Source organism: Podarcis filfolensis, assembly GCF_964270895.1.
Source record: "Podarcis filfolensis genome assembly, chromosome: 9".
Classification (NCBI taxonomy): Eukaryota; Metazoa; Chordata; class Lepidosauria; order Squamata; family Lacertidae; genus Podarcis; species Podarcis filfolensis.
The window spans coordinates 15,824,309-15,838,161 of NC_139610.1; the positions used below are offsets into that span (position 1 = coordinate 15,824,309).

Below are 13,853 nucleotides of genomic sequence, written 5' to 3' on the forward strand. Positions count from 1 at the left end.
GGGGCTACCAACCCTAGCACCAGTGGGACACCCCACTAAGGTAAAGGTAAAGGGTCCCCTGACCATTAAGTTCAGTCGTGGCCGACTCTGGGGTTGCAGCGCTCATCTCGCTTTATTGGCCGAGGGAGCTGGCGTACAGCTTCCAGGTCATGTGGCCAGCATGACTAAGTCGCTTCTGGCGAACCAGAGCAGCACACGGGAACGCTGTTTACCTTCCCGCCAGAGTGGTACCTATTTATCTACTTACACCTTGATGTGCTTTCAAACTGCTAGGTTGGCAGGAGCAGGGACCGAGCAACGGGAGCTCACCCCGTCGCAGGGATTCGAACCGCCAACATTCTGATCGGCAAGTCCTAAGCTCTGTGGTTTAACCCACAGTGCCACCCACATCCCTGGGACACCCCACTACCACTATTTAAATATCTCTTGGGAAGACAGGCAAACTAATGCCAGTTTCATGGAAGAAGCAAAGATCACCAGTGTCAAAGCAATGATTATTCAACGTCAACTTCTTTGGACTGGTCATGTTGTGCGGATGCCTGATGATCATCTTCCAAAGTAACTACTCTACTCCAAACTTAAAAATAGAAAGTGTAATGCTAGTGGTCAACAAAAGAGGTTCAAAGACTCTCTCAAGGCAAATCTGAAAAAAAATGTTGTATAAACACCAACAACTGGGAAACACTGGCCTGCGAAGGCTCCAATTGGAGAACAGCCTTTACCAAAGGTGTCATGGACTTTGAAGACGCTCAGACTTGGGACAAAAAGGGAGAAATGAGCTAAGAGGAAGGCAGGTTTGGCAAACCCTCACCCATGACCAACCTATGTACCCACTATGGAAGGATGTGTGCATCCAGAATTGGTCTCCACAGTCCCTTACAAACTCACTTTTAAAACCATGATTATGGAAGACAATCTTACTCAGCTAAGAGTGATTGCCAAAGAAGAAGGAGGAGGTTATCATGACAAGACTGCACCTCACTGCCCTCTTTCCCATGTTCAGAGATATGGCGGTAGTGGATCTTATTATGAGAGCCAGTGCTCAACTCCATTCAGCAGAAGCCATCTAATATGTTAGATTCCCCAAAGTCCAGTGATGCTGACAGTCTGTAGGGACTCTGATGGGACAGCAGTACCAAGCAAGGGCCTAGTTAGCACCAAGCAGGGACCCACAGGTAGCACCTGTCATTGAAATTCTACTCAATATTGATTCCAATGTATAGTTAGTAGAGTAAAAACTTAAACACGTTGCAGGATTCCCCCAAAATAGACCAGAGTCAATTACATTTCATTCATTTACTTCTACTGAAGGCAAATGAGCATCATGGTCACAAATCCAATATATTCAGAAAATCCTGAATCCATAAGAAATCCATTTGCAGCAGATTTAACTTAAACTTACAGTAACTTATAATAAGTCAAAATCTTAACACTATATACAGAACACCACACCAGAAGGAAAAGAGATAGAAAGAGAAAGTGAAACCCAGGCTCCTTCTGGCCCTACTTTTATAGTCAGCATGACCTTGACAGGAAGAGATAAGAGAACCAGTTTAAGCCAGCTGTACTCAGCTTCTCTGAAGGAATAACCCAAACAACAGGAACCTTCTGCTTGTTTCTTTCACACAGAGAAGCTTCCAGAACCCTCTTGAAATAAGTAGAATAGGAAAGATCTCTACACATCAGATCGATACTTTCTGCACTAAGAAATGCAAACTGACAAGGGCCCGTGAAAATTTGGCTCCAAACCTTCTCAGCCAATTGGTGCCTTCAGTGCCAGAAAAATAACATAGATTGTGTGTAGAAAATCACATGGCAAGAAGTAACAAGGTAAGAGACACGTCTGAATGTTTATTGCTGTCTGCGACATATCCATACTTGTAGGTGGCATCTCCTAGAGCCTCTTGCTTAGTGATTCTTCAAAAGTAATTGGAATTTAAGTACTCGGAGAATTGATTCTCAGGAGTTTACTTAGTAGGATTTGTGTGCACAGCCACCTACTGTAGCTTTCATTAAAAATGTTAATGACAGAAGTCATATGTTAGTGGGGTTTTTTACTCTTCTTGCAGAGTTGTGACAAATCCCATTACTCAAGCAACATCTGCCCTTGGTCCCTTAATCACAATCTCCTGTTTTCATTATCTTGCTGTTAAATCTTCAAAGCACCGCAGCTCGCAACAGTTGTGAGGGGAAACGACATTTCCCTCAAGTGCGGTGGGTGGGGGAGAGTGAGGAAAGCAGCTAAATTACTTCAGAATCAATTAATTAACAAATGGAGCCTATAGATATCTGGAGTCCCATAAGTGTTTCCTTGGGGGCTTACGGGTCTGTGGGACAGTCAGTCTGCATGCCACAGAGAAAATGCGTGTACATGTATGTCAATGTATGTGGCCACACAACCACTGGCAGAGGGAATTTTGAGAGGGACTTGGTGGTTCCTGCTTGGGCAAAATGTCAGAGAATTTTCAAAGGATGTAAATGGGATGGGGTTGTCATATTTCCCTAGGTTGCGACCCAAATTCATGTAAAATGAAATGGAAGCTGCATTTAGCTGTTCCCTCTCAAGCAAAGCAGCCAGAGAATGCCAAGGGAAAGGAAAAGACTCTTGGACTGAGATCCTAGGCCTACTTAACTAAGAGTAAGCCCAACTGAAATCATAGAATCATATAATTGTAAAGTTGGAAGGGACCCCAAGGGTCATTCTAGCCCAACCCTCTGCAATGCAGGAATCTCAGCTAAAGCTTCCATGGCAGGTGGCTATCCAACCTCTGCTTAAAAACCTCCAAGGAAGGAGAGTCCACCACCTTCCGAGGGAGACCATTTCACTGTCAAACAGCTCTTACTGTCAGAAAGTTTCCCCCGATGTTTAGTCGGAATCATTGTGATTTAATTTTGACTAGACTTGTATAGGACCGTGTTATTAATGAGAGTGGCAGAAATTTCTTCATGGTGATAGTCGTAACAGACCGCATTTTTCGCTCTATAAGATGCACTTTTCCCCTCCTAAAAAGTAAGGGGAGATGTGTGTGCGTCTTATGGAGCGAATGCAGGCTGCGTAGCTATCCCAGAAGCCAGAACAGCAAGAGGCATTGCTGCTTTCACTGCGTAGTGATCCCTTTTGCTGTTCTGGCTTCTGAGATTCAGAATATTTTTTTTCTTGTTTTCCTCCTCCAAAAACTAGGTGTGTCTTGTGGTCTGGTCAGTCTTATAGAGCAAAAAATATGGTATATCCCTTTCCTGCAGTAATAACCCTTAGCAAAGCTGAATATAAGAGATGTATCAAGTATTTATTACGTTGATTTTTTGGTGCAAACCATGAATGATTTGCAGGAGCTCACCTGGGGGCCACACAATACCTTTCATCGGATTTTCTATGTATTTTTTAAAAAAATATTTATCTACATCTCAGCACCTGCACATTTCAAGCCATCATCTGTTCTCAGTTTAATGACTGCCTTGTTTGTCATTCTCTAGATACTTGTCATTCTCTAGATCAAGGCTTTTCTTCAGCTGGAACTCACTTGAACTCAGTTCTGGCCCCTCTTTCTCTAGAAAAATAGCACTGCTTATAATATATACTCTTTCTTGGCAAGCCGTGTCCATGTTTGTTTGTAAATTAATTTCATGTAAAGAGGGGGATAATCTGTTGAGATGGTCTATTTGTAAAAAAAAAAAAAAAAAAATTTTGAAAATGAGTCTCGTTCTCAGTCTGTATCCAAGTGGAGTTTTGTTATCTTTCCCAGTTATACACCTTGCGATTTGAACTTGGGCTGATTTGTCGGCATCATCTTGCTGGCCACTGTTGAGTTTTCACAACCATGTGTGACTGGTTTTGGAAGCAATACAATTGGACCATCTTTTGCCAACACAGGGAGATCCTGCAATATGAAGAAGGAGAGGAGTTGTTAGTATCAGCATCAGGAATGACTGAGGTGTCAAATTGTGATTAAGTGTGTGAATCAGCCCACACAGATCAGACACCACAGGCATACCAACAACTACTTGTGGCATCACCTCTGACTCAATGTTTTTAAGCAGGCGGTGACATGCTTAGTGCCAAATTATCTATTGCTGGGACACTAAGGCCTTGTAAATTGTTGTGTGGCTATTGCAACCATGTCCTGAGCAGAGATAGTTAACGGTGTTAAGTGCTGCTGTTCTTAACAGATCATATCATTAAAATTGTTAAGTAGCGTATTCACTTGATTCCTCTTGGTGCCCTCTGCTTTGAACCATCTCTATGTGTCTGTGACCCTTTACATATGGATAAGTAGATAAAATTGGTTAAAGATTTTTAAATAGATCGTTCAGTTGCCTTTGAACTTACATACCACCACAAAAGAGGATATGCACTCCCAAAAAAGAGGCCAAAAGAGGACATCAATTTGCATAGAATTTGCACAGACATGCACACATATATAGGAGAGATAGGTAGATTTGCATTCTGCCTTTGCTGGAAAGCAAGTCAAAATATAACTACCCCCCTTAAAATATACAACTCAATACAATGTTTTCAAATCTTTCATTGGACATTTTTTTAGCAATGTGGGGAGGACATGGGAGGCATCTTATAATTGGACAGGGAAGTGGCCTGTGGGCAGTCTATCGTTCTGTTTTTCTTCCTTTTTAGTAAAGGCAAGCTGGCAACTGAGATGCTACTGCCATACCAGCACAGTGCAAACTGAAACAACATTGCCTGCTCAGGGCATGGAAACACCATTATTTGCATTGTTCCTTATACCAGGGAAGGCATCCATCCCCTTCCTACAATTTGGAAAGGAAGTGGTAATGACATGGCTTCCCTTTCCAGGCTGCCACTGAAATTTCAATTTCAGGACACCTATATCAGCTGCAATGATCTCTGGCAGGCAAGCAAGCCCGATAAGAAGTAATGACTCTCTGGCAATTTTTTGTTTATTTACAAAAAGACACATCCAGAGCACGGCTTCTCGCCTGCTCGCATTTACGATAGTTGGTCAGTCTGAAATTTCGCCCCTTCCACAGCAGGAAGGACGACAAACTCCCGCCTTTCCCCTCTTGCCCTTCCGTTGCCATCTGATCTTATCCAGATGCCCAGAATGGGGACTGAGAGGCTGGCCTGCCCCCTCCTCACGGCCACTCAACACAGACTCAGACCTCTGCTTATCTGCTGATTGCCTAGCAATGCTCTGGCTGCCTTCCAACTCTTCCACTTCTTGAGAGCTAACAAAGTCTTCCCCTGAAAGGGGAGGTCGAGCTGCCCTTTCTTGACTCTGTCAGCCAGCTCTCATCTGGAGAGTCACTCCCTCATTCACTTAATTCGATTTCTGAGTCTAACTCTTCTGCGCTCTGGGGGGGGGGGGCACGTTTCTGACACCAGCTTGCCTTTAATAAAAAGGAGGAAAAGATCATCCAATGGTCCATTCATTTCATCTTGCATGTCCAGAGGATATTTTACCAGTAGTCCTTAAAACAGATGTTGGTTTGGTAAATTCTTGTCCCAAGTTTAACTAGTTAATGCATTATCAACTGCATTTAAAGTAATTTGAATATAACCAAACTTAATGTAGGTGCTTTTCTGAGATATGAAAGTACCTTGAAATAACTTATGATTAAACAACAACAACAAAAAAATACAGAGTTTGAAGGAAAGGTCATATTTTATATTTTCACATTTCCTGCTAGAGTAACATCCCAGAATCCTCCCTCTCAAGCCAGACATAAATGTACCTCACTGGTTAAAAAAAAAAAAAGCCTTCTACTGATTCAGAAGTTGATTAATTTGCTGATCAGACTGATTAAAAAGCTTGCAGCCCTCCTCACTACTACCAACACAACTATGAGGAGTCAGCTTCAAACTCTTAGGCTTTTAATATGATATATCACCAGAAGAACAATTCCGTCTTTAATATGTGAAGGATGCAATGTAGGAATGAATCCGTGGTGACCATTTAGAATGAAATTCGAGGAAAAGCAGTGCTTTATTTGCTTCATAAAAACCTGTGAAGCATTCAGATTGAATAACGTAAGCAGAATGCAGCGGTATAAATCTTCTTAATTTACATCCTGGGTTTCATTATGCATATTGTATGGCACTCTTCAGAACTTTAATTTACAGATTTTTTTTGGAATTTCACCAATCCCAATAGAAGTGCTAAACATGCCCGTTGGAACATTTAACCAAAGTAAGTCTCTAGAGATTTACTTAATGAGTCTAGAATTATCAGTTATTTGCATTCCTAGTAGATTTAAAGCAGAAAGGCCTATTAACAAGATAATGGGCACATGCCGCTCGAATCCTAGTCTTCAGCAAACTATTTATGGAAATGAATAACTCAAAGTACAAATTTCAAAGCGTGTCACTGAATGGAGGTAGCATTTGTTCGTCTCATTGAGATAGGTAATTTGACTCAGAATGGCCGCTTATTTAGCAATGTGTGTCTGAATAGACTTGGGCAAATAACCCCAATAAACTGAAAAGTGAAATCTTTCATCCGTGATGACCTTCATTGTGATCTACTTTGGGATGGAGATAGATGACAATGAGGTTGTTATTTCCTTAGAACAACTGTGATGGTAATGATGTACAGAGAAGACAAAAAGAAAGATTGTTGAAACGAATTGTGAATATACAGATTCCCCCCCCCCCCCAAGTTGTCTGTCAAACTGTGGTTCAGACAGAAATTGACCTAGGGCTCAGCATTCATGGCCTCGCCAAAATTATTCAGTTTTTTTGCTGACTCTGAAATGGGGGGAGGAAGACATTTGCCTGAGTATTTTCTGAGAGGAGGCAGAATTCCTCAAGAGTTTGTGGAGGGATATGGCTGGCCCTATCATTAGGCAGACAGAGGCAGATGTATCGGCATATTTGGGGTGTCACAAAGAGGCAGCAAATTTTTATTTCAGTTGTTATTGTGTCTTTACTACCTGAGAAGGGAAGAGGATTTTATGGGATTTTCTGCCTCTGGTGTTAAAATAATTTGACTAGCTTTAGATAGTATGCACCTTGACTGGGGAAGGAATGAAAAAGGAAATTCTCATAAGGTCTTTCAGAGAATTCCCTCCAGCTGTTGATGAATGAAACCCTATTGTTAATTCCTACTGACACATGAAGGAAACAATGTGCTAAGAAACAGGGGCTAAACCCACTGCCCCCTTCAGCAATATTAAAATAATATTAAAACTGGATCTAATTCACAGCCTGTTTGAATCTGCTCCTTCCAGCATCCTGAATTCAATAGGACTTACATTTGAGTAGACATCGTCAAGATTCTGCTGCAAGCCAATGAGACTCATTTTGAGTAGATATGGGATTATGTTGCTAATATCTCTTTCTCCATCCAATCTATTTTTTCAAGCAATTAGGCAGGGCTTACTAAAGGATCAAAAGGGACGCGGGTGGTGCTGTGGGTTAAACCACAGAGCCTAGGACTTGCGAATCTGAAGGTCAGCGGTTCAAATCCCCACGACGGGGTGAGCTCCCGTTGCTCGGTCCCTGCTCCTGCCAACCTAGCAGTTTGAAAGCACGTCAAAGTGCAAGTAGATAAATAGGTACCGCTCTGGCGGGAAGGTAAACAGCGTTTCCGTGCACTGCTCTGGTTTACCAGAAGTGGCTTAGTCATGCTGGCCACATGACCCGGAAGCTGTACGCCGGCTCCCTCAGCCAATAAAGTGAGATGAGCGCCGCAACTCCAGAGTCAGTCACGACTGGACCTAATGGTCAGGGGTCCCTTTACCTTTACCTTTTTACTAAAGGATCACTGTTTCTATTTGACAGGAGACTAATGCTGCTTTTAAATATTGGTTCTAGCTAATAGATTGCAATGGGAGGCAGGATCCACAAACAGTGTCCTGGGACCAGGAAATCCTGCTGCCACCCCTGGGTAGGTTATGCTGAGAGATAGTGACTGGGTCAAGGGAACCCAGTGATCTTTAAGATCGAGTGGGGATTTGAACTTGGCAGTTCTACGAACTTCCAATATGCAAGTTGTGACCCACCGAGCCAAATACAGCCTACCGAACCTCAATTTGTATGTGGTTATGAACACCCCACTCCTTCTGTAGTCTCAGTCAGTCAAAGTAGGAAGTTTGTCAAGCCTCTGGTGTGCTTCTGTATGTGGTTTGGACTACTGCAATGTGCTCTACTAATTCTAATCCAGAATGCGGCAGCTAGACAGGTGACTGGGAGTGGCTGCTGAGACCACATAACACTGGTCTTGAAAGACCTACATTGGCTTCCAGTACGTTTCCAAGCACAATTCAAAGTGGTGGTGCTGACCTTTAAAGCCCTAAATGGCCTCAGCCCAGTATACCTGAAGGAACGTCTCCACCCCCATCGTTCAGCCTGGACACTGAGGTCCAGCTCCGAGGGCCTTCTGGCGGTTCCCTCACTGCAAGAAGTGAAGTTGCAGGGAACCAGGCAGAGGGCCTTCTCGGTAGTGGCACCCATCCTGTGGAACGTCCTCCCATCAGATGTCAAAGAAATAAACAACTATCTGACTTTTAGAAAACATCCCTGTTTAGGGAAGTTTTTAACATTTGACTTTTATCATGCTTTTAATATTCTGTTGGGATCCACCCAGAGTGGCTGGGGAAACCCAGCCAGATGGGCGGGGTATAAATAAATTATCATTATCATCATGATAATTATTATTATACAATTCTCTGATAATCATTTTGCGTTAAGACTGAGAGTGGTTTGCTTGAAACCACCCATTGAGCCCACACCAGAAGTAGACTAGCTCTCTACAGTGTGAATTGACAACTTCCTACCAGAGGCAACAACAATATCCATTGCACATGAGGAAAAAGAGAGAGAGATTGATTACACATTTGAAAGCTTGTTTGTCTAGAAGGCAAATGTGGAAACCAGTCTGTTCATTCTGTACTTACCCGACTCTGTGCTTGAATCTGTCTATAGCAACAATAATACAAGAGTTATCAATAATATGGATTTATTTAATGGGCCTGCTGTTCCTGAGAATCATAAGCCAAGAGAATAAGGGGTTTTCGGCTGGTGTTGCAATGCCAGATGAAAAGCAACCATCATTATTGTTTTTAATGGTGAATACAACTTATTGCCTATTACCTACCATGACAGCATAAGATAAGCCTAAAATGTACAAGTTGCAAAAGAATGGAAAACATTTTACAAAGGCACTTGTCACCGAAACCCCTGATTATAGTGAAATGTCTTACCTTCCAAAACTATACTCAGGAAGGTGGGGGGGGGGGGAAACCTCAGTAATTGCTTTGCAGAGTAATTTAAAGTGCTGAGCTAGCATTGTAGATTCAGTAAGGAGCTGAAGGATGTCCTGTGGAATGAAACAGTGCATTTAACAAACCGCCTTCCGAGCTGACAGAGGAGTGGAAATTTCACTGCTCCAACAATGCTAGCATAGCTTATGGAGAGGAAATAAGTGCCTCAGAATAACAATGACATCAGTAACCCTGCGCGTCTTGCTGGCATTTGAATGTGGTTTCCACCAATACTTCTTGCCGTTCCTTCCCAACAAAAGTTGCCTCCAGTTGGAACAAGGTATTATAAGAGACATCACTGCTCTCAAAAAGAGCATCTACATGCTTATTCACTTCTACATCTCTGCCCCCCTTCCAGGATATGTAGAACAAGATGCAGGGATATGAAGTGGGATAAAGTCACTGCATCTCAGCCTAAACTGAGAGCAGCTGTGAAGATGGGATGGGGGGAAAGAGACCCACGAATGTCACCTTGAGCTCCTTGGAGGAAAGGCGGAATGGACAAATAAGGGACAAATGAAATAAACGTATCTGTTATGTACTGAGTTGAATAGGATCCGAATTGCAGTAGTCTGGTTGGTCCTAGAACAATAGGATCCAGAATGCAGCAGTCTGATTGGTCTGCAGGAGCCACCCAGTCCAACTCCAGGTGGAAGTGAATCCGCAACCTGATTGGCCTACAGGAGAATCCCGGAACTAGCCAATCATGTGGGGCCCATTGTGTAAATATTGTATATAAAGCAGACATTTTGCGGGAACTTCCATTCCTCACTATGAGCTGAATATGAGCTGAATAAAGAGCATGAAATCTACACTCGACTCTGAGTATATTTCAGTATCCCTCCAGAAAGCCTGCCTCTGATTTGGAATTAGGGAATTAGGGAATGGGCCAGGTTAGGAACAATGAGAAATACCTACTCAAATTCAACAAAAAAAGAAAAAAAGAAAACCCAAACAAGCCAGGGATACAGGGATTTTAAGTGTTGGACCGAGTCAAATCCAGTGTGTGATTGTTGGGTAAGAGAAGTTTTCCTGGGTGCAAATGCACAACAGCACAATTCTGTAGTTGAGTTCAATGAACTTTACTTCCAGTTAGGCATACATAGGCTTGCAACCTAATACTGCTACCTGTTACAAGCTGAATAAAGAGCTGAGCTATTCCATTATAATCATATTTGAAAGTGGTGGCTTTTTTTTAATCCTTAAGCAATATAAAGGATCCTGTATTGACTCTAGAGTTCTATACAAAAGATCTATGTCTGCGGCAGAAGGAATAAGGCACATTTGCACTCTCAAAGTGCTATGTTTTCCGTAACAAGGTCTAATTCCCTGGATAATGCCATATAGCACATAATAATGTACAATTCATTTTAATTTCAGCAGTTTACTCCAAGGCTGCTCTCTTAGCATGGCCAATATGTGAAAGGCCTCATAATGAAAATCAATTACACAATTATGTGCGGTCTAAGATAAAGTAGTCACTCTGATATACGCATGGGTAGGTAGATTTGCTTCTACAACTAGGACAAACTACAGCCACGTTATAGAACTAAATGTTGCTCTCTTTGTCAACACGTTAATAGCCTCATACACTGATAATAAATTTACCCTCTCTCTACCCCATAAGACTAGTGCAGATATCGATGGAATTAAAAGGCTAAACACTTTCAGTTTCCCAATTTAAGACTAAAAGCCAGATTTAAACATTGCTCTCTGCTGTGATAGGCTTTGAGATCTATGCAGTAGGAAGGAGCATTTAGCAACACTGCTTCTATGCAGGCTTGTGCAACCTGTAATCCACCAAGCTGAACATATCCCATACTCCTCAAGTGTCCCGATTTAACCGGGACATCCCAGATTGGCAGAAGTCACCCTGCTACAGATCCCAATCTCAGATGCCCTGCTTTGGCTCCTGTGTCCTGGTCACTCCAGAGTGTGGGACAGAAAGATGGGAATTTTGGGGTTCTGGCAAGCTGCTCTGGGCCTGCAGCATCTCCTGAGACTGTGGAACAGGAGGCAAAGAAAACAGAGAAAGGTAAGAGTGGGGAGGGAGGGGAAGATTGAGTGGGTTGCTGTAAGGAAGAAGAAGAAGTGTTTAGATTTGATATCCCGCCTTTCGCTCCCTTTAAGGAGTCTCAAAGTGGCTAACATTCTCCTTTCCCTTCCTCCCCCACAACAAACACTCTGTGAGGTGAGTGGGGCTGAGAGACTTCAAAGAAGTGTGACTAGCCCAAGGTCACCCAGCAGCTGCATGTGGAGGAGTGGAGACGCGAACCCGGTTCCCTAGATTACGAGACTACCGCTCTTAACCACTACACCACACAGGAATGGATGGGCAAGGATGGGGTCAGTAGCAGGAAGGGGGTGAGTGACAGGCTTGATGGGATAGTGCCCCAAGTTTTCCTCTAAAAAAATAGTGGGGGGATGCAGAGCCAATAATAATAATAATAATAATAATAATAATAATAATAATAATAATTTATACCCTGCCCACAAATCACTGACCTCCTCTTTCGAGTCAGACCTCAGCTCCTCTTCTCCTTCTCGCCAGCATCCTGCCAGTCCCTGACATCAGGATTCTGAAATATTAACATGTGGGTATTGAGGTCTTGCTCAAATACAGAATAATAATTATAATTAATTAATATTAATTAATTTATAGCCCACCCATCTGGCTGGGTTTCCCCAGCCACTCTGGGCAGCTCCCAACAGAATATTAAAAACATGATAAAACATCAAACATTAAAAACTTCCCTAAACAGGGTTGCCTTCAGATGTCTTCTGAAAGTCAGATAGTTGCTTATTTCCTTGACATCTGATGGGAGGGCGTTCCACAGGGCGGGTGCCACTACTGAGAAGCCCCTCTCCCTGGTTCCCTGTAACTCCACCTCTTCCTGTGAGGGAACTGCCAGAAGGCCCTCGGAGCTGGACCTCAGTGTCCGGGCTGAATGATGGGGGTGGAGACGCTGCTTCAGGTATACTGGGCCGAGGCCATTTAGGGCTTTAAAGGTCAGCACCAACACTTTGAATTGTGCTTGGAAACATACTGGGAGCCAATGTAGGTCCTTCAGGATCGGTGTTATATGGTCTCAGCCGCCACTCTCAGTCACCAGTCTAGCTGCCACATTCTGGATTAGTTGTAGTTTCCAGGTCACCTTCAAAGGTAGCCCCATGCATTACAGTAGTCTAAGCAGGAGATAACTAGAGCATGCACCACTCTGGCGAGAAGGTTCGTGGGCAGGTAGGGTCTCAGCCTGCTTTCCAGATGGAGGTGGTAGACAGCTGCCCTGGACACAGAATTGACCTGTATTGTTGGAAGGGACCATATGATGTTTATGTGTCATTATACTTACTGGTTTTTCATAGTTGTCATTAGGAATAGAAAAACGTAAAGTGTTCAGTTCAGGACTCCAGCCATTCTGGAAGAGAAACCTTATATTGCCATTTGGTACTTGCAAATGACCTTTTCTCTCTCTCTCCATCTCCCCAATACTACTTGCTCATTAAAGGGCAGGTGTTGTCAATCCTAAATCTGAGAGCTATACTGCTAGTACATAGAGGGAATTAAGTTTTGCTTTGCTTTGCTTTGCCATGCTTTGCCCTCATGGCATGCATCTTCCCAACCCACATGTTCACCAATACTATGCGCTGTTAGGGCGTATAATAGGTCAAGCGTGTATTATTATACGCAAGTGTGCCAATAATAGGTCAAGGGTGTATTCTCTAAGTACCATTGACTCCATTTCATGCCAGTGGTGGCTGGTGGCCATTTGGACTGCTAGGGAAGAAGGCAGGAAGGCCAACAGTAGAAGGAGTCAGAGTCAAAAAGAGGCGGAGCCACCACTTGATTGGTAGCAGATAGGAAGGCAGGCAAGTAGCAGCTGACTGGCTGAGGGAAGAGTGAGGTTGCTGGGTCACTGTCTCATTTGTTCTAACAGACCAGCCTCCAGTGCTTTTGACCACAGTCTGAATGCGCCAATCACAGTATCTCTCAGTTCTGAAGAGCGAAGGCTCATGTCTGTACACTGCTAACTCTCCTGCCCAAATCCAGCATGCAACCACAGAGAAAGGATCAGTTTTTGTTTCTGCTTTTTGCTTGTTCAAGCTGATTTCATAGCATAGCCCAACTCTAAAGATCTTTTCCAGGTCATGTTAATCTTGCACAATCCTGGCATCCAGTTTATCACTACCCAGGACATTTTACTAACAAGGGGAGCAATAAAAATTTTTAAAGCACCCAGAAGAAGTGCTACTATTTCGGGGGACAATAACTTGCTTTGGGGGCTCATTTGAATAACTTCTCTTCTGTTTTTGTTTGTAATCCGTGTGAATTGTGTGATGAGTAAAATTCAGCATGTCAAGCTGGCTGTCTTTAATCCAACAAAGGGAAGAAATTACTTTTAACATCATATGCTTTTAGAAAACAGCATTAATGTGCAGTGAAGACTATACCAGAAAACTATAGCCAATGCTTTTTCTAGTCAATTCCAATCGACACATGAAATTGTAGGTAAATTTTTGTGTGTAATAATTCTCTGTTTGCTCAAAGAATTACTTACATTAATAGCCTACTTGTTTGAGTAGCATAATTGTGGAGCCATTAACACATGCAACAT

General features: G+C 42.9%; 1 protein-coding gene across 1 annotated transcript in view; it reads left to right on the forward strand.

Annotated features, from left to right (window-relative positions):
* LOC310770241 (tigger transposable element-derived protein 1-like) overlaps nucleotides 1-13,853 on the forward strand; it is a gene marked incomplete at its 3' end in the record, with an annotated part of 672,525 nt that overhangs the window by 502,992 nt on the left and 155,680 nt on the right. The gene's annotated exons all lie outside the window — the stretch shown is intronic.